We start from the raw sequence: 19968 nt of genomic DNA, 5'->3' as shown, positions 1-19968 counted from the left end.
GGATTATTAATGCTGTATGTCGTCGAGGATACATATTTCACTTCAAACTAACCGTCAATTTAATAAACTTTTTCGATTGTCAGTCACAAAACTTTCTTAGTCTAGATTTTTATATCAGTCTACCTATTACAAATAACCCAGAGGATCAGAATTTACTAAAGATCCATCTATAGGGTATACATAACTTTTGTTATGATCCAAGGTTGGATAGTTACAAAATTCAAATCCCAAACCGGTTATAAATATTTTCGCGATTGTGAGTCGGTACATCTTCTCGTTTCACATATCAGCACCCCTTGTTACAAACAAATACAAATAAAAAGCAAGCACAAACATTTTTTTAAAGAGTACTGTACTTAAGGTTAATGTTCCAAGTTTGGATTTGAAAATACAAAAATTAAATCCCAAACTGGGTAAGGAGAATTTAACGAGGACGTCCACAAGTGGACATGAACACGAACGGGATAATTTCTTTTTGAACTTGTATCTTTTACCAATTAACTTAGGGCGGCAAAAAACGTGTCGCAGCGCGGGCGGGCACCTGGGCGGCACATGTTTCGCTTGTCACCGGGTTTTTGCCACCCCACCCCCACCCAGTGACCGGACGGTTAATTAATTAATTATTCTAAACACATTTGCCGCTGACCAGCTGGGACATAACGACCGGCCTTTACGTCGGATTTATAATGACCCTGTGAGATTTACATAAACTAGTAAAAATGTAGCTTGACATTTTATATTTATAGTAAGTTTTGTTTGCAGTTAAACTACTTATATGATTGGATGATAAATTGTAAGGTGAAAGAGTGTTGAAAATTAAAGATTTATGATGATAAAAATAAGAGATATGTATACAGGGTGGCTTAAAAAATTGGCCTCGCCACTCCTAGAGTTAAAAATAACTTGCATCCCCCTTAAGATGTTACAAAACAATCGACATCAAAAAATAAAAATCGGACCACTAATAACAAAATATATACTAAATGTATGCATGCATAAATGTATCGTCCTAGTGATGCCAAAACAGTAACTCATTTTATATACATGAATTGCAGTGTTTTTTGCCGAAATAAAACAATTTCCAGCCGGTGTAAAGATAATCAGCAGTTGAAGCTGTAAACTTGTATCACGACACGATTGTAAGAGTAGATAGATTTCGATTGAGTCAAAAGTAGACATTGATTGTTAATATCAATCGTAGTTCATGTTTGCAGTGCTGTGGTTGTAAAAAGGGTTAAAATGAATCCATTAGATGTATCATACAATAATGAACTCATGGTTGGATTACGGTTTGGAAACACCATGAGCGTCATGGAAAATAAAATGTTACACTAATAAAAACGTGAAACTATTGGTATATATTTAGTATTAGTACATATATTAGTATAGATTGTATATTATATATTTTTTATAAAATCCGGCAAATTTGTCTATATCATACTAATCTATAGACATTTTAATAAAAAAAAAACACACATATCATTACATTCCCTGTAACAACAACCTAAGTCCTCATCAAAATGAATGTTATTTAAGCATGACAACTTAAGATGTCAAACTTTGAGGGAATATTTGAGTGAAAATAGCTAGGTAAATGGAGAATTCCTGAGTCTGCAGGTCTGCTGTGGCGGGGGTATTTATTTATGCAATTATCAGATCAAATTTCCCAAAGTTCCAGAAGGATTATTCCCACAGGCACCACGGCGGACGCTGGACGGCGATACGTCGAATCGCGGACAAAAACCTAAATGTGACAAGTGTTTGGAATTCATACTCGGGGCTTGAGAGGTGACGTTAAGCTTAAATTGGCTCATTTCGCGTCGCCTGTCACGGCTAAAAACCGCGCGGTGGGACAATGATGCGAGCGGGCGATCTGCAGCATGATAACAGGATAAATCAACATAAAGAATGTCATAATTTAGAATGATCTGGCGGACAAAAACGCGGCGGTAGCAGCCATGCGGCGGGCAAGTCTCAATCTGCGATCATACTTGGACTACGGGCGGGTTGAAAATTATAAGAGAATCAAGAATAAGATCTTTCTCGTATTCCACTAAACATGAAATAAGGCAATAAGTGACTCTCTATAAACATAAAGCTTAGACACAGTTTTTAGAGCAAAAGTAAAAACTGGAAGTTATAACTAAATATTTAAATAAGTTATGTGGCATTATATGATAGACCACATCAAAGTTAATACTTATTCGACACCATAAGCCATTGTGAGTATGTTACCAAAGCATCTATATCTATATCTAGCTAACCCTTGAACTAAACTTAAAAATTTGGAAGTACTATTTCGCTAAATTTCACAATTCAAGTAACATTTTCTAACAAATTCTCTGATCACTTTGAATATATTCCTGGTTAGTAAACAATCATTTCAGCGAACCTTTTAGAGTGGCAAGGTAAGACCTAAACCAGGGACCGATTTACTTTTTCATTTTGATGTTCCCAGAGGCCAAAAATACTATTCGTTGAGATATATATTATGTATACGTCCTTGAACACGATAACTCTAGTCATTTTCGTCCGATTTTGATGACATTTTGCATGCAAATGGAATGAGTTTGTAAATCAACAAGATAAGGTTTATGGAGTTAATTTAAGTTTATGGAGGCAAAGGAGTTTATGGAGTTTTGTACATTTTCAAAAATAGTTTTTCACTTTTTTAGGCTTGAAACAAAAAAATTACAAATTTTCATTACAACTATCGGGTAGAGTTTAAGAACAAATAATTTTGTACACTGAAGCGTTGTTGAAGGATTACAGTTTACGGAGGAAAATTTGTAAATTTAAAATTCCCATGTTATTCTTAGGGAGAAAATGTAAACTGTCGTAGTTTGCTTGTTTATGGATATATCTTGATTAAATTTGACAATTTTATTTATTTGATCCTATACTATTAATATTAATAAAAATAATAGTAAAAAACTTCCCCCCTCTCCAGTAGCAGCAAACCTAAGTACTAGTTAAATCTATTGATAATTTATCAGAGAATAAATCTGACAAGAAATTATTTGAACAACAATCCAATCAGACAAATATTCGCTTCTAATGCGGCGGGGGTATTTATATTATAAAAGAGTTTATGAACTGTGAGTATTTGTGGCCATATGAAGATGATGATTATGAAAACATAAAAGCATGAGGTTTGTGGCACTCATTGCGCGACTTGTATTTTAACCGAACGAGTATTTTATATGTTGCCTACCTAAATTGATGTAGTTAAATTACAATACATGTGTATTGCTGAAGGAATATAATTTATCTACTTTTCTAAACATGTCCAAGCCAAGTGAGCAAACACAAGATTCTAATCAACAGTCAACTGGAGGAAACGATACATTTAGTATAGTATAAACGTGTTGGTTGTACAGAAGCAGTAACAGTTGAACAAACAGAGAGAGATTTACATCGGGCCAATATGGGGCGTGTCTGGGTGTTTACGGGTGTAAACTACAGTGTAAACATGTACCCAAGTGTGGACGGGCGGGCCTCAACACCCCCCCCCCCCCTTCACACCACTCTCACACACACGGCATTTGCAACCGGCGAACTATTAGTTTTACAGCAGAATTTTATTTTAATTTCTATCTTTGTAAGTTTTAGCGAATTTCCCTATAGAAAAGTAGCTATTACCGTAGGTGGCACGGTAAGACCTAGGCCCGGGACCGATTTACTTTTTCATTTTGATGCGTGAACGCGATAGGTAACTTGAGTGATCTTTTTCCGATTTTGATGAAAGGTGTAAGGCGGGATAAACTTGAATGAGTTTGCGAACCAGCACGATCGGACCATGGGAACGGGGTTTTACGGGGGGTTTTATGGGGTAAAAATGGGTTTTCTCATTTTTGACCCTCAAAACACAAAATTTCCCATTTTATCTATCGACCTTTTTAAAGAGCTCAAAAAACAAATAATTTATATGTAAAGTATATTTCACTTTTAGTATATTAAAGTGTTTTTGTACGGTTATTGGTAACGGAGAAAATTCAAAAAATTGTAAATTTAAAATTCCCATGTTATTCTTATGGAGAATATTGTAAACTGTTGTATTTTGCTTGTTTATGGATATATATTTTGGTGTCTTATACCCACTTGGAATCGAACCGTCGACCTTCAAATTCAAAGGTGACCAGACAGATGAAAATCAAACCAAGGAACAAGCAATGTTAAATCACGAGTTTACGGAAACTCCGTATTACTGTATATATATATATATAACCGTGGGCTATGGAATACTATGGGAACTAGACATTACATTCGTGTTAAAGCTGTAGCCAGTTTTAAGAATGGACATATTTGCTTTCAACCACCTAAAAAGTGCGCTGATGTAATAGAATACACAATATTTTAAAATTAAATCAAACTGGTTGGACAACTTATTGTAAGCTATAGGATATTATATGTGAAAAACTATCAAAGAAACAAAAAATATGGGACATCAAACAGCTATTCGAGCCAGCTTTAGGTCTTCAAATACATGAAAAATGTTATATTCATAATATCTTCAGACTAAACAGATAACACATACAATATATAACATATTATTAAATCATTTATCATTTACCACTTAAAAATTATAGATTATGTTCCGACTGATTCATAGTACAAACATAGACTCTGTATATATACTCAATAACATAAAATGTACGTCATCACTTGTGTTTGTGACTTATTAGAAGATAACCGAGGTTCTAATATACATTGTGGCCTATGAGATAATTCGTTTATATTTTCCCTTTGTATGTTAGCACTTAAAATGGATTCCATCTAGTTTTGCTATTCAATATCAACAGCTGACTCAGCTATTTGGATTAATTATGGATTAGGCTTACTACACAAACAGGGCAAAAAGCTCAAATCCAGCAATACATTACATTAAATATCGATAAAGGAATTATTTTAGCCTATTTGTAGTTGTAAAATATACATTGCAATCATCAGTAAGAAACACAAAACGAATAGTATAGGCCTAGTAAATCGTTTCGTCAAGGTCAGTTCAAATTGAATGTACAACTGTTGTTTTCGACACCGGCTTATTATTTTTACTCTATGGATAGTCTATAAATAACTAAGCCGTTTTTTGTTGCATGAAGTTAAGTACAGTAATACTAAGATATATATCCTGGTGTATATTACTTGGGAGAAGAGGTTGTAAAACAAAAATACCATGTGAAGTTAACTTCCAAGTCACGACAACAGTTATTGGCAAAGTTGCGGTTAGCCCCTCAACTTGGAGGGTACTAATAGCTCTTGTATCGTCTGTTGTCGCAACCGATCGCTCCTCTAGAAGGTGTAGCTTAACTCATGAATCTTCATTTATAATACACTAGTGCGATCTACGTAACAGAACTTTTCATAAATAATAAAGAACATAAATAGAACTGGGTTAAATATCCAGATTCAAAGAATTTGAGAACTAGTTTGACTCACAAAAGGAAAATAAACTCGTTTTTAAGTGGCATTAGTGAGGTGGATTTTACCTATTTGGTATGTAGATCTATCTATGTAACTGTTTATTTTCATACGTTCCAATAAAGTATTTTATAAAATGTTTAAACAAAAACATGTATGACAGCTTGAAAATAGATCACTTATCAAATTGTAGTGTTATTTATTTAAACCTATTCAACTATAGAATATTTGTTAGGTGTCAATCCAGTGAGTGGCATTTTAGGTAAGGAATCACAAACTCTTTTAAGGGAAACAGTTCAAACCCAATTATTGTTTATGGACATCTCGGGCATTTAACCCGTCCATTTTCCAGCCCAAGACATTAAAAAAAATCCCTTAAACTATAAAAAGGGTGATTTAATAACCAACAGAAAAGTGTATGAAGTAGGCTAGCGCACGCCCAAACTGTTAAAGCAAATTTATGTTTTAATTAATAACATGAGGCAGAAAAACCAAGCGCCCAAAAATAATTGACCACATCCGATTGAAGAAGTAAAGTTGGCTGAAAAATTACCTCGAAATACAATGAAAGAAATACACCATGTATTTTTCAAATTTCCTCTCTTTGAAAATTGAATAGTTCCTTTGCTGTAATTTTGTAAACATACCCTAAGGACATCTTTTAGTTGGGTACATTTGCCCAACTTATACAATACTCCAATGTTTTTGGTTAGGTTGGTTCAAAGTCTTATTGCATGCAAATACTTAGTCGGGATATACTAATGGTTTAAATATTAAACATTATTGGTTTGTTGCCTTTAATATACAAACGATTCACCTCAATCGAAGGACTTTATGTTATCTCAAATTCCGGAATTCATCATTGGTTGCTATATCTAGAATATCTTACAGAACCGAACATGGACGGAACGCAATTATTAACTCTACCTCTTTAGTTTACACCTTAAACCTTATTTAACAATTTCAAAAAGAATATTACAATGTTGCCAGACGAGAAAATAAAAAGGCAATTAAATAGATAACTGTTTTTAAAATGTGGAAGCTACTAGTGCAAGTATAAATTCGGTGTTATTGCCGGTCGTTTAAAGCTCAATCCGGTCTCCTGTTATACTAGTAATAAAATTGGGGCAAGCCATCTGCGTTTTACAAGGGTATCTTGTTACTCGGGGATTGATTAACTACCTGTTCTACAGTGGGAGTATGCTACAGCTACAGGTTGAGGAAGAGAATGCAACGCCATGGAGGTGGTAGCTGGTAGACACAGATGTTGCTTTGTTACTACTGGTACAGATTGTAGTATATCATAGTAACTTGTACCATCACCATCTAGTTACTGAGCTATTGATTAACTACCTGTTCTACAGTGGGAGTATGCTACAGCTACAGGTTGAGGAAGAGAATGCACTACCATGGAGATGGTAGCTGGTAGACACAGATGTTGCTTTGTTACTACTGGTACAGATTGTAGTATATCATAGTAACTTGTACCATCACCATCTAGTTACTGAGCTATTGATTAACTACCTGTTCTACAGTGGGAGTATGCTACAGCTACAGGTCGAGGAAGAGAATGCAACACCATGGAGGTGGTAGCTGGTAGACCCAGATGTTGCTTTGTTGCTACTGGTACAGATTGTAGTATATCATAGTAACTTGTACCATCACCATCTAGTTACTGAACTATTGATTAACTACCTGTTCTACAGTGGGAGTATGCTACAGCTACAGGTCGAGGAAGAGAATGCAACGCCATGGAGGTGGTAGCTGGTAGACACAGATGTTGCTTTGTTACTACTGGTACAGATTGTAGTATATCATAGTAACTTGTACCATCACCATCTAGTTACTGAGGGATTGATTAACTACCTGTTCTACAGTGGGAGTATGCTACAGCTACAGGTTGAGGAAGAGAATGCAACGCCATGGAGGTGGTAGCTGGTAGACACAGATGTTGCTTTGTTGCTACTGGTACAGATTGTAGTATATCATAGTAACTTGTACCATCACCATCTAGTTACTGAACTATTGATTAACTACCTGTTCTACAGTGGGAGTATGCTACAGCTACAGGTTGAGGAAGAGAATGCACTACCATGGAGGTGGTAGCTGGTAGACACAGATGTTGCTTTGTTGCTACTGGTACAGATTGTAGTATATCATAGTAACTTGTACCATCACCATCTAGTTACTGAACTATTGATTAACTACCTGTTCTACAGTGGGAGTATGCTACAGCTACAGGTCGAGGAAGAGAATGCAACACCATGGAGGTGGTAGCTGGTAGACCCAGATGTTGCTTTGTTGCTACTGGTACAGATTGTAGTATATCATAGTAACTTGTACCATCACCATCTAGTTACTGAACTATTGATTAACTACCTGTTCTACAGTGGGAGTATGCTACAGCTACAGGTCGAGGAAGAGAATGCAACACCATGGAGGTGGTAGCTGGTAGACCCAGATGTTGCTTTGTTGCTACTGGTACAGATTGTAGTATAACATAGTAACTTGTACCATCACCATCTAGTTACTGAACTATTGATTAACTACCTGTTCTACAGTGGGAGTATGCTACAGCTACAGGTCGAGGAAGAGAATGCAACGCCATGGAGGTGGTAGCTGGTAGACACAGATGTTGCTTTGTTACTACTGGTACAGATTGTAGTATATCATAGTAACTTGTACCATCACCATCTAGTTACTGAAGGATTGATTAACTACCTGTTCTACAGTGGGAGTATGCTACAGCTACAGGTCGAGGAAGAGAATGCAACGCCATGGAGGTGGTAGCTGGTAGACACAGATGTTGCTTTGTTACTACTGGTACAGATTGTTGTATATCATAGTAACTTGTACCATCACCATCTAGTTACTGAGGGATTGATTAACTACCTGTTCTACAGTGGGAGTATGCTACAGCTACAGGTTGAGGAAGAGAATGCAACGCCATGGAGGTGGTAGCTGGTAGACACAGATGTTGCTTTGTTGCTACTGGTACAGATTGTAGTATATCATAGTAACTTGTACCATCACCATCTAGTTACTGAACTATTGATTAACTACCTGTTCTACAGTGGGAGTATGCTACAGCTACAGGTTGAGGAAGAGAATGCACTACCATGGAGGTGGTAGCTGGTAGACACAGATGTTGCTTTGTTGCTACTGGTACAGATTGTAGTATATCATAGTAACTTGTACCATCACCATCTAGTTACTGAACTATTGATTAACTACCTGTTCTACAGTGGGAGTATGCTACAGCTACAGGTCGAGGAAGAGAATGCAACACCATGGAGGTGGTAGCTGGTAGACCCAGATGTTGCTTTGTTGCTACTGGTACAGATTGTAGTATATCATAGTAACTTGTACCATCACCATCTAGTTACTGAACTATTGATTAACTACCTGTTCTACAGTGGGAGTATGCTACAGCTACAGGTCGAGGAAGAGAATGCAACACCATGGAGGTGGTAGCTGGTAGACCCAGATGTTGCTTTGTTGCTACTGGTACAGATTGTAGTATAACATAGTAACTTGTACCATCACCATCTAGTTACTGAACTATTGATTAACTACCTGTTCTACAGTGGGAGTATGCTACAGCTACAGGTCGAGGAAGAGAATGCAACGCCATGGAGGTGGTAGCTGGTAGACACAGATGTTGCTTTGTTACTACTGGTACAGATTGTAGTATATCATAGTAACTTGTACCATCACCATCTAGTTACTGAAGGATTGATTAACTACCTGTTCTACAGTGGGAGTATGCTACAGCTACAGGTCGAGGAAGAGAATGCAACGCCATGGAGGTGGTAGCTGGTAGACACAGATGTTGCTTTGTTACTACTGGTACAGATTGTTGTATATCATAGTAACTTGTACTATCACCATCTAGTTACTGAGCTATTGATTAACTACCTGTTCTACAGTGGGAGTATGCTACAGCTACAGGTCGAGGAAGAGAATGCAACGCCATGGAGGTGGTAGCTGGTAGACACAGATGTTGCTTTGTTACTACTGGTACAGATTGTTGTATATCATAGTAACTTGTACCATCACCATCTAGTTACTGAGCTATTGATTAACTACCTGTTCTACAGTGGGAGTATGCTACAGCTACAGGTCGAGGAAGAGAATGCAACGCCATGGAGGTGGTAGCTGGTAGACACAGATGTTGCTTTGTTACTACTGGTACAGATTGTTGTATATCATAGTAACTTGTACCATCACCATCTAGTTACTGAGCTATTGATTAACTACCTGTTCTACAGTGGGAGTATGCTACAGCTACAGGTCGAGGAAGAGAATGCAACGCCATGGAGGTGGTAGCTGGTAGACACAGATGTTGCTTTGTTACTACTGGTACAGATTGTAGTATATCATAGTAACTTGTACCATCACCATCTAGTTACTGAGCTATTGATTAACTACCTGTTCTACAGTGGGAGTATGCTACAGCTACAGGTCGAGGAAGAGAATGCAACGCCATGGAGGTGGTAGCTGGTAGACACAGATGTTGCTTTGTTACTACTGGTACAGATTGTTGTATATCATAGTAACTTGTACCATCACCATCTAGTTACTGAGCTATTGATTAACTACCTGTTCTACAGTGGGAGTATGCTACAGCTACAGGTCGAGGAAGAGAATGCAACGCCATGGCGGTGGTAGCTGGTAGACACAGATGTTGCTTTGTTACTACTGGTACAGATTGTAGTATATCATAGTAACTTGTATCATCACCATCTAGTTACTGAGCTATTGATTAACTACCTGTTCTACAGTGGGAGTATGCTACAGCTACAGGTCGAGGAAGAGAATGCAACGCCATGGAAGTGGTAGCTGGTAGACGCAGACGTTGCTTTGTTACTACTGGTACAGATTGTAGTATATCATAGTAACTTGTACCATCACCATCTAGTTACTGAGCTATTGATTAACTACCTGTTCTACAGTGGGAGTATGCTACAGCTACAGGTCGAGGAAGAGAATGCAACGCCATGGAAGTGGTAGCTGGTAGACGCAGACGTTGCTTTGTTACTACTGGTACAGATTGTAGTATATCATAGTAACTTGTACCATCACCATCTAGTTACTGAGCTATTGATTAACTACCTGTTCTACAGTGGGAGTATGCTACAGCTACAGGTCGAGGAAGAGAATGCAACGCCATGGAGGTGGTAGCTGGTAGACACAGATGTTGCTTTGTTACTACTGGTACAGATTGTTGTATATCATAGTAACTTGTACCATCACCATCTAGTTACTGAAGGATTGATTAACTACCTGTTCTACAGTGGGAGTATGCTACAGCTACAGGTCGAGGAAGAGAATGCAACGCCATGGAGGTGGTAGCTGGTAGACGCAGATGTTGCTTTGTTACTACTGGTACAGATTGTTGTATATCATAGTAACTTGTACCATCACCATCTAGTTACTGAGCTATTGATTAACTACCTGTTCTACAGTGGGAGTATGCTACAGCTACAGGTCGAGGAAGAGAATGCAACGCCATGGAGGTGGTAGCTGGTAGACACAGATGTTGCTTTGTTACTACTGGTACAGATTGTTGTATATCATAGTAACTTGTACCATCACCATCTAGTTACTGAAGGATTGATTAACTACCTGTTCTACAGTGGGAGTATGCTACAGCTACAGGTCGAGGAGGAGAATGCAACGCCATGGAGGTGGTAGCTGGTAGACACAGATGTTGCTTTGTTACTACTGGTACAGATTGTAGTATATCATAGTAACTTGTACCATCACCATCTAGTTACTGAAGGATTGATTAACTACCTGTTCTACAGTGGGAGTATGCTACAGCTACAGGTCGAGGAAGAGAATGCAACGCCATGGAGGTGGTAGCTGGTAGACACAGATGTTGCTTTGTTACTACTGGTACAGATTGTAGTTTATCATAGTAACTTGTACCATCACCATCTAGTTACTGAGCTATTGATTAACTACCTGTTCTACAGTGGGAGTATACTACAGCTACAGGTCGAGGAAGAGAATGCAACGCCATGGAGGTGGTAGCTGGTAGACACAGATGTTGCTTTGTTACTACTGGTACAGATTGTAGTATATCATAGTAACTTGTACCATCACCATCTAGTTACTGAGCTATTGATTAACTACCTGTTCTACAGTGGGAGTATGCTACAGCTACAGGTCGAGGAAGAGAATGCAACGCCATGGAGGTGGTAGCTGGTAGACACAGATGTTGCCTTGTTACTACTGGTACAGATTGTAGTATATCATAGTAACTTGTACCATCACCATCTAGTTACTGAACTATTGATTAACTACCTGTTCTACAGTGGGAGTATGCTACAGCTACAGGTCGAGGAAGAGAATGCAACGCCATGGAGGTGGTAGCTGGTAGACACAGATGTTGCTTTGTTACTACTGGTACAGATTGTTGTATATCATAGTAACTTGTACCATCACCATCTAGTTACTGAGCTATTGATTAACTACCTGTTCTACAGTGGGAGTATGCTACAGCTACAGGTCGAGGAAGAGAATGCAACGCCATGGAGGTGGAAGCTGGTAGACACAGATGTTGCTTTGTTACTACTGGTACAGATTGTTGTATATCATAGTAACTTGTACCATCACCATCTAGTTACTGAGCTATTGATTAACTACCTGTTCTACAGTGGGAGTATGCTACAGCTACAGGTCGAGGAAGAGAATGCAACGCCATGGAAGTGGTAGCTGGTAGACGCAGACGTTGCTTTGTTACTACTGGTACAGATTGTAGTATATCATAGTAACTTGTACCATCACCATCTAGTTACTGAGCTATTGATTAACTACCTGTTCTACAGTGGGAGTATGCTACAGCTACAGGTCGAGGAAGAGAATGCAACGCCATGGAAGTGGTAGCTGGTAGACGCAGACGTTGCTTTGTTACTACTGGTACAGATTGTAGTATATCATAGTAACTTGTACCATCACCATCTAGTTACTGAGCTATTGATTAACTACCTGTTCTACAGTGGGAGTATGCTACAGCTACAGGTCGAGGAAGAGAATGCAACGCCATGGAGGTGGTAGCTGGTAGACACAGATGTTGCTTTGTTACTACTGGTACAGATTGTTGTATATCATAGTAACTTGTACCATCACCATCTAGTTACTGAAGGATTGATTAACTACCTGTTCTACAGTGGGAGTATGCTACAGCTACAGGTCGAGGAAGAGAATGCAACGCCATGGAGGTGGTAGCTGGTAGACGCAGATGTTGCTTTGTTACTACTGGTACAGATTGTTGTATATCATAGTAACTTGTACCATCACCATCTAGTTACTGAGCTATTGATTAACTACCTGTTCTACAGTGGGAGTATGCTACAGCTACAGGTCGAGGAAGAGAATGCAACGCCATGGAGGTGGTAGCTGGTAGACACAGATGTTGCTTTGTTACTACTGGTACAGATTGTTGTATATCATAGTAACTTGTACCATCACCATCTAGTTACTGAAGGATTGATTAACTACCTGTTCTACAGTGGGAGTATGCTACAGCTACAGGTCGAGGAGGAGAATGCAACGCCATGGAGGTGGTAGCTGGTAGACACAGATGTTGCTTTGTTACTACTGGTACAGATTGTAGTATATCATAGTAACTTGTACCATCACCATCTAGTTACTGAAGGATTGATTAACTACCTGTTCTACAGTGGGAGTATGCTACAGCTACAGGTCGAGGAAGAGAATGCAACGCCATGGAGGTGGTAGCTGGTAGACACAGATGTTGCTTTGTTACTACTGGTACAGATTGTAGTTTATCATAGTAACTTGTACCATCACCATCTAGTTACTGAGCTATTGATTAACTACCTGTTCTACAGTGGGAGTATACTACAGCTACAGGTCGAGGAAGAGAATGCAACGCCATGGAGGTGGTAGCTGGTAGACACAGATGTTGCTTTGTTACTACTGGTACAGATTGTAGTATATCATAGTAACTTGTACCATCACCATCTAGTTACTGAGCTATTGATTAACTACCTGTTCTACAGTGGGAGTATGCTACAGCTACAGGTCGAGGAAGAGAATGCAACGCCATGGAGATGGTAGCTGGTAGACACAGATGTTGCTTTGTTACTACTGGTACAGATTGTAGTATATCATAGTAACTTGTACCATCACCATCTAGTTACTGAGCTATTGATTAACTACCTGTTCTACAGTGGGAGTATGCTACAGCTACAGGTCGAGGAAGAGAATGCAACGCCATGGAGGTGGTAGCTGGTAGACACAGATGTTGCCTTGTTACTACTGGTACAGATTGTAGTATATCATAGTAACTTGTACCATCACCATCTAGTTACTGAACTATTGATTAACTACCTGTTCTACAGTGGGAGTATGCTACAGCTACAGGTCGAGGAAGAGAATGCAACGCCATGGAGGTGGTAGCTGGTAGACACAGATGTTGCTTTGTTACAACTGGTACAGATTGTTGTATATCATAGTAACTTGTACCATCACCATCTAGTTACTGAGCTATTGATTAACTACCTGTTCTACAGTGGGAGTATGCTACAGCTACAGGTCGAGGAAGAGAATGCAACGCCATGGAGGTGGTAGCTGGTAGACACAGATGTTGCTTTGTTACTACTGGTACAGATTGTTGTATATCATAGTAACTTGTACCATCACCATCTAGTTACTGAGCTATTGATTAACTACCTGTTCTACAGTGGGAGTATGCTACAGCTACAGGTCGAGGAAGAGAATGCAACGCCATGGAGGTGGTAGCTGGTAGACACAGATGTTGCTTTGTTACTACTGGTACAGATTGTTGTATATCATAGTAACTTGTACCATCACCATCTAGTTACTGAGCTATTGATTAACTACCTGTTCTACAGTGGGAGTATGCTACAGCTACAGGTCGAGGAAGAGAATGCAACGCCATGGAGGTGGTAGCTGGTAGACACAGATGTTGCTTTGTTACTACTGGTACAGATTGTTGTATATCATAGTAACTTGTACCATCACCATCTAGTTACTGAGCTATTGATTAACTACCTGTTCTACAGTGGGAGTATGCTACAGCTACAGGTCGAGGAAGAGAATGCAACGCCATGGAGGTGGTAGCTGGTAGACACAGATGTTGCTTTGTTACTACTGGTACAGATTGTAGTATATCATAGTAACTTGTACCATCACCATCTAGTTACTGAAGGATTGATTAAATACCTGTTCTACAGTGGGAGTATGCTACAGCTACAGGTCGAGGAAGAGAATGCAACACCATGGAGGTGGTAGCTGGTAGACGCAGATGTTGCTTTGTTACTACTGGTACAGATTGTTGTATATCATAGTAACTTGTACCATCACCATCTAGTTACTGAGCTATTGATTAACTACCTGTTCTACAGTGGGAGTATGCTACAGCTACAGGTCGAGGAAGAGAATGCAACGCCATGGAGGTGGTAGCTGGTAGACACAGATGTTGCTTTGTTACTACTGGTACAGATTGTTGTATATCATAGTAACTTGTACCATCACCATCTAGTTACTGAGCTATTGATTAACTACCTGTTCTACAGTGGGAGTATGCTACAGCTACAGGTCGAGGAAGAGAATGCAACGCAATGGAGGTGGTAGCTGGTAGACACAGATGTTGCTTTGTTACTACTGGTACAGATTGTAGTATATCATAGTAACTTGTACCATCACCATCTAGTTACTGAGCTATTGATTAACTACCTGTTCTACAGTGGGAGTATGCTACAGCTACAGGTCGAGGAAGAGAATGCAACGCCATGGAGGTGGTAGCTGGTAGACACAGATGTTGCTTTGTTACTACTGGTACAGATTGTTGTATATCATAGTAACTTGTACCATCACCATCTAGTTACTGAGCTATTGATTAACTATCTGTTCTACAGTGGGAGTATGCTACAGCTACAGGTCGAGGAAGAGAATGCAACACCATGGAGGTGGTAGCTGGTAGACACAGATGTTGCTTTGTTACTACTGGTACAGATTGTAGTATATCATAGTAACTTGTACCATCACCATCTAGTTACTGAAGGATTGATTAACTACCTGTTCTACAGTGGGAGTATATTACAGCTACAGGTCGAGGAAGAGAATGCAACACCATGGAGGTGGTAGCTGGTAGATACAGATGTTGCTTTGTTACTACTGGTACAGATTGTAGTATATCATAGTAACTTGTACCATCACCATCTAGTTACTGAGCTATTGATTAACTACCTGTTCTACAGTGGGAGTATGCTACAGCTACAGGTCGAGGAAGAGAATGCAACACCATGGAGGTGGTAGCTGGTAGACACAGATGATGCTTTGTTACTACTGGTACAGATTGTAGTATATCATAGTAACTTGTACCATCACCATCTAGTTACTGAAGGATTGATTAACTACCTGTTCTACAGTGGGAGTATATTACAGCTACAGGTCGAGGAAGAGAATGCAACGCCATGGAGATGGTAGCTGGTAGACACAGATGTTGCTTTGTTACTACTGGTACAGATTGTAGTATATCATAGTAACTTGTACCATCACCATCTAGTTACTGAGCTATTGATTAACTACCTGTTCTACAGTGGGAGTATGCTACAGCTACAGGTCGAGGAAGAGAATGCAACGCCATGGAGGTGGTAGCTGGTAGACACAGATGTTGCTTTGTTACTACTGGTACAGATTGTTGTATATCATAGTAACTTGTACCATCACCATCTAGTTACTGAAGGATTGATTAACTACCTGTTCTACAGTGGGAGTATGCTACAGCTACAGGTCGAGGAAGAGAATGCAACGCCATGGAGGTGGTAGCTGGTAGACGCAGATGTTGCTTTGTTACTACTGGTACAGATTGTTGTATATCATAGTAACTTGTACCATCACCATCTAGTTACTGAGCTATTGATTAACTACCTGTTCTACAGTGGGAGTATGCTACAGCTACAGGTCGAGGAAGAGAATGCAACGCCATGGAGGTGGTAGCTGGTAGACACAGATGTTGCTTTGTTACTACTGGTACAGATTGTTGTATATCATAGTAACTTGTACCATCACCATCTAGTTACTGAAGGATTGATTAACTACCTGTTCTACAGTGGGAGTATGCTACAGCTACAGGTCGAGGAGGAGAATGCAACGCCATGGAGGTGGTAGCTGGTAGACACAGATGTTGCTTTGTTACTACTGGTACAGATTGTAGTATATCATAGTAACTTGTACCATCACCATCTAGTTACTGAAGGATTGATTAACTACCTGTTCTACAGTGGGAGTATGCTACAGCTACAGGTCGAGGAAGAGAATGCAACGCCATGGAGGTGGTAGCTGGTAGACACAGATGTTGCTTTGTTACTACTGGTACAGATTGTAGTTTATCATAGTAACTTGTACCATCACCATCTAGTTACTGAGCTATTGATTAACTACCTGTTCTACAGTGGGAGTATACTACAGCTACAGGTCGAGGAAGAGAATGCAACGCCATGGAGGTGGTAGCTGGTAGACACAGATGTTGCTTTGTTACTACTGGTACAGATTGTAGTATATCATAGTAACTTGTACCATCACCATCTAGTTACTGAGCTATTGATTAACTACCTGTTCTACAGTGGGAGTATGCTACAGCTACAGGTCGAGGAAGAGAATGCAACGCCATGGAGATGGTAGCTGGTAGACACAGATGTTGCTTTGTTACTACTGGTACAGATTGTAGTATATCATAGTAACTTGTACCATCACCATCTAGTTACTGAGCTATTGATTAACTACCTGTTCTACAGTGGGAGTATGCTACAGCTACAGGTCGAGGAAGAGAATGCAACGCCATGGAGGTGGTAGCTGGTAGACACAGATGTTGCCTTGTTACTACTGGTACAGATTGTAGTATATCATAGTAACTTGTACCATCACCATCTAGTTACTGAACTATTGATTAACTACCTGTTCTACAGTGGGAGTATGCTACAGCTACAGGTCGAGGAAGAGAATGCAACGCCATGGAGGTGGTAGCTGGTAGACACAGATGTTGCTTTGTTACAACTGGTACAGATTGTTGTATATCATAGTAACTTGTACCATCACCATCTAGTTACTGAGCTATTGATTAACTACCTGTTCTACAGTGGGAGTATGCTACAGCTACAGGTCGAGGAAGAGAATGCAACGCCATGGAGGTGGTAGCTGGTAGACACAGATGTTGCTTTGTTACTACTGGTACAGATTGTTGTATATCATAGTAACTTGTACCATCACCATCTAGTTACTGAGCTATTGATTAACTACCTGTTCTACAGTGGGAGTATGCTACAGCTACAGGTCGAGGAAGAGAATGCAACGCCATGGAGGTGGTAGCTGGTAGACACAGATGTTGCTTTGTTACTACTGGTACAGATTGTTGTATATCATAGTAACTTGTACCATCACCATCTAGTTACTGAGCTATTGATTAACTACCTGTTCTACAGTGGGAGTATGCTACAGCTACAGGTCGAGGAAGAGAATGCAACGCCATGGAGGTGGTAGCTGGTAGACACAGATGTTGCTTTGTTACTACTGGTACAGATTGTTGTATATCATAGTAACTTGTACCATCACCATCTAGTTACTGAGCTATTGATTAACTACCTGTTCTACAGTGGGAGTATGCTACAGCTACAGGTCGAGGAAGAGAATGCAACGCCATGGAGGTGGTAGCTGGTAGACACAGATGTTGCTTTGTTACTACTGGTACAGATTGTAGTATATCATAGTAACTTGTACCATCACCATCTAGTTACTGAAGGATTGATTAAATACCTGTTCTACAGTGGGAGTATGCTACAGCTACAGGTCGAGGAAGAGAATGCAACACCATGGAGGTGGTAGCTGGTAGACGCAGATGTTGCTTTGTTACTACTGGTACAGATTGTTGTATATCATAGTAACTTGTACCATCACCATCTAGTTACTGAGCTATTGATTAACTACCTGTTCTACAGTGGGAGTATGCTACAGCTACAGGTCGAGGAAGAGAATGCAACGCCATGGAGGTGGTAGCTGGTAGACACAGATGTTGCTTTGTTACTACTGGTACAGATTGTTGTATATCATAGTAACTTGTACCATCACCATCTAGTTACTGAGCTATTGATTAACTACCTGTTCTACAGTGGGAGTATGCTACAGCTACAGGTCGAGGAAGAGAATGCAACGCAATGGAGGTGGTAGCTGGTAGACACAGATGTTGCTTTGTTACTACTGGTACAGATTGTAGTATATCATAGTAACTTGTACCATCACCATCTAGTTACTGAGCTATTGATTAACTACCTGTTCTACAGTGGGAGTATGCTACAGCTACAGGTCGAGGAAGAGAATGCAACGCCATGGAGGTGGTAGCTGGTAGACACAGATGTTGCTTTGTTACTACTGGTACAGATTGTTGTATATCATAGTAACTTGTACCATCACCATCTAGTTACTGAGCTATTGATTAACTATCTGTTCTACAGTGGGAGTATGCTACAGCTACAGGTCGAGGAAGAGAATGCAACACCATGGAGGTGGTAGCTGGTAGACACAGATGTTGCTTTGTTACTACTGGTACAGATTGTAGTATATCATAGTAACTTGTACCATCACCATCTAGTTACTGAAGGATTGATTAACTACCTGTTCTACAGTGGGAGTATATTACAGCTACAGGTCGAGGAAGAGAATGCAACACCATGGAGGTGGTAGCTGGTAGATACAGATGTTGCTTTGTTACTACTGGTACAGATTGTAGTATATCATAGTAACTTGTACCATCACCATCTAGTTACTGAGCTATTGATTAACTACCTGTTCTACAGTGGGAGTATGCTACAGCTACAGGTCGAGGAAGAGAATGCAACACCATGGAGGTGGTAGCTGGTAGACACAGATGATGCTTTGTTACTACTGGTACAGATTGTAGTATATCATAGTAACTTGTACCATCACCATCTAGTTACTGAAGGATTGATTAACTACCTGTTCTACAGTGGGAGTATATTACAGCTACAGGTCGAGGAAGAGAATGCAACGCCATGGAGATGGTAGCTGGTAGACACAGATGTTGCTTTGTTACTACTGGTACAGATTGTAGTATATCATAGTAACTTGTACCATCACCATCTAGTTACTGAGCTATTGATTAACTACCTGTTCTACAGTGGGAGTATGCTACAGCTACAGGTCGAGGAAGAGAATGCAACGCCATGGAGGTGGTAGCTGGTAGACACAGATGTTGCTTTGTTACTACTGGTACAGATTGTTGTATATCATAGTAACTTGTACCATCACCATCTAGTTACTGAGCTATTGATTAACTACCTGTTCTACAGTGGGAGTATGCTACAGCTACAGGTCGAGGAAGAGAATGCAACGCCATGGAGGTGGTAGCTGGTAGACACAGATGTTGCTTTGTTACTACTGGTACAGATTGTTGTATATCATAGTAACTTGTACCATCACCATCTAGTTACTGAGCTATTGATTAACTACCTGTTCTACAGTGGGAGTATGCTACAG

Source organism: Macrosteles quadrilineatus, unplaced genomic scaffold (genome assembly GCF_028750875.1).
Source record: "Macrosteles quadrilineatus isolate MER2022 unplaced genomic scaffold, UCM_ALF_1.0 Scaffold_7__1_contigs__length_78375512, whole genome shotgun sequence".
In the NCBI taxonomy this organism is placed as follows: domain Eukaryota; kingdom Metazoa; phylum Arthropoda; class Insecta; order Hemiptera; family Cicadellidae; genus Macrosteles; species Macrosteles quadrilineatus.
This window is presented reverse-complemented; position numbering follows the sequence as displayed.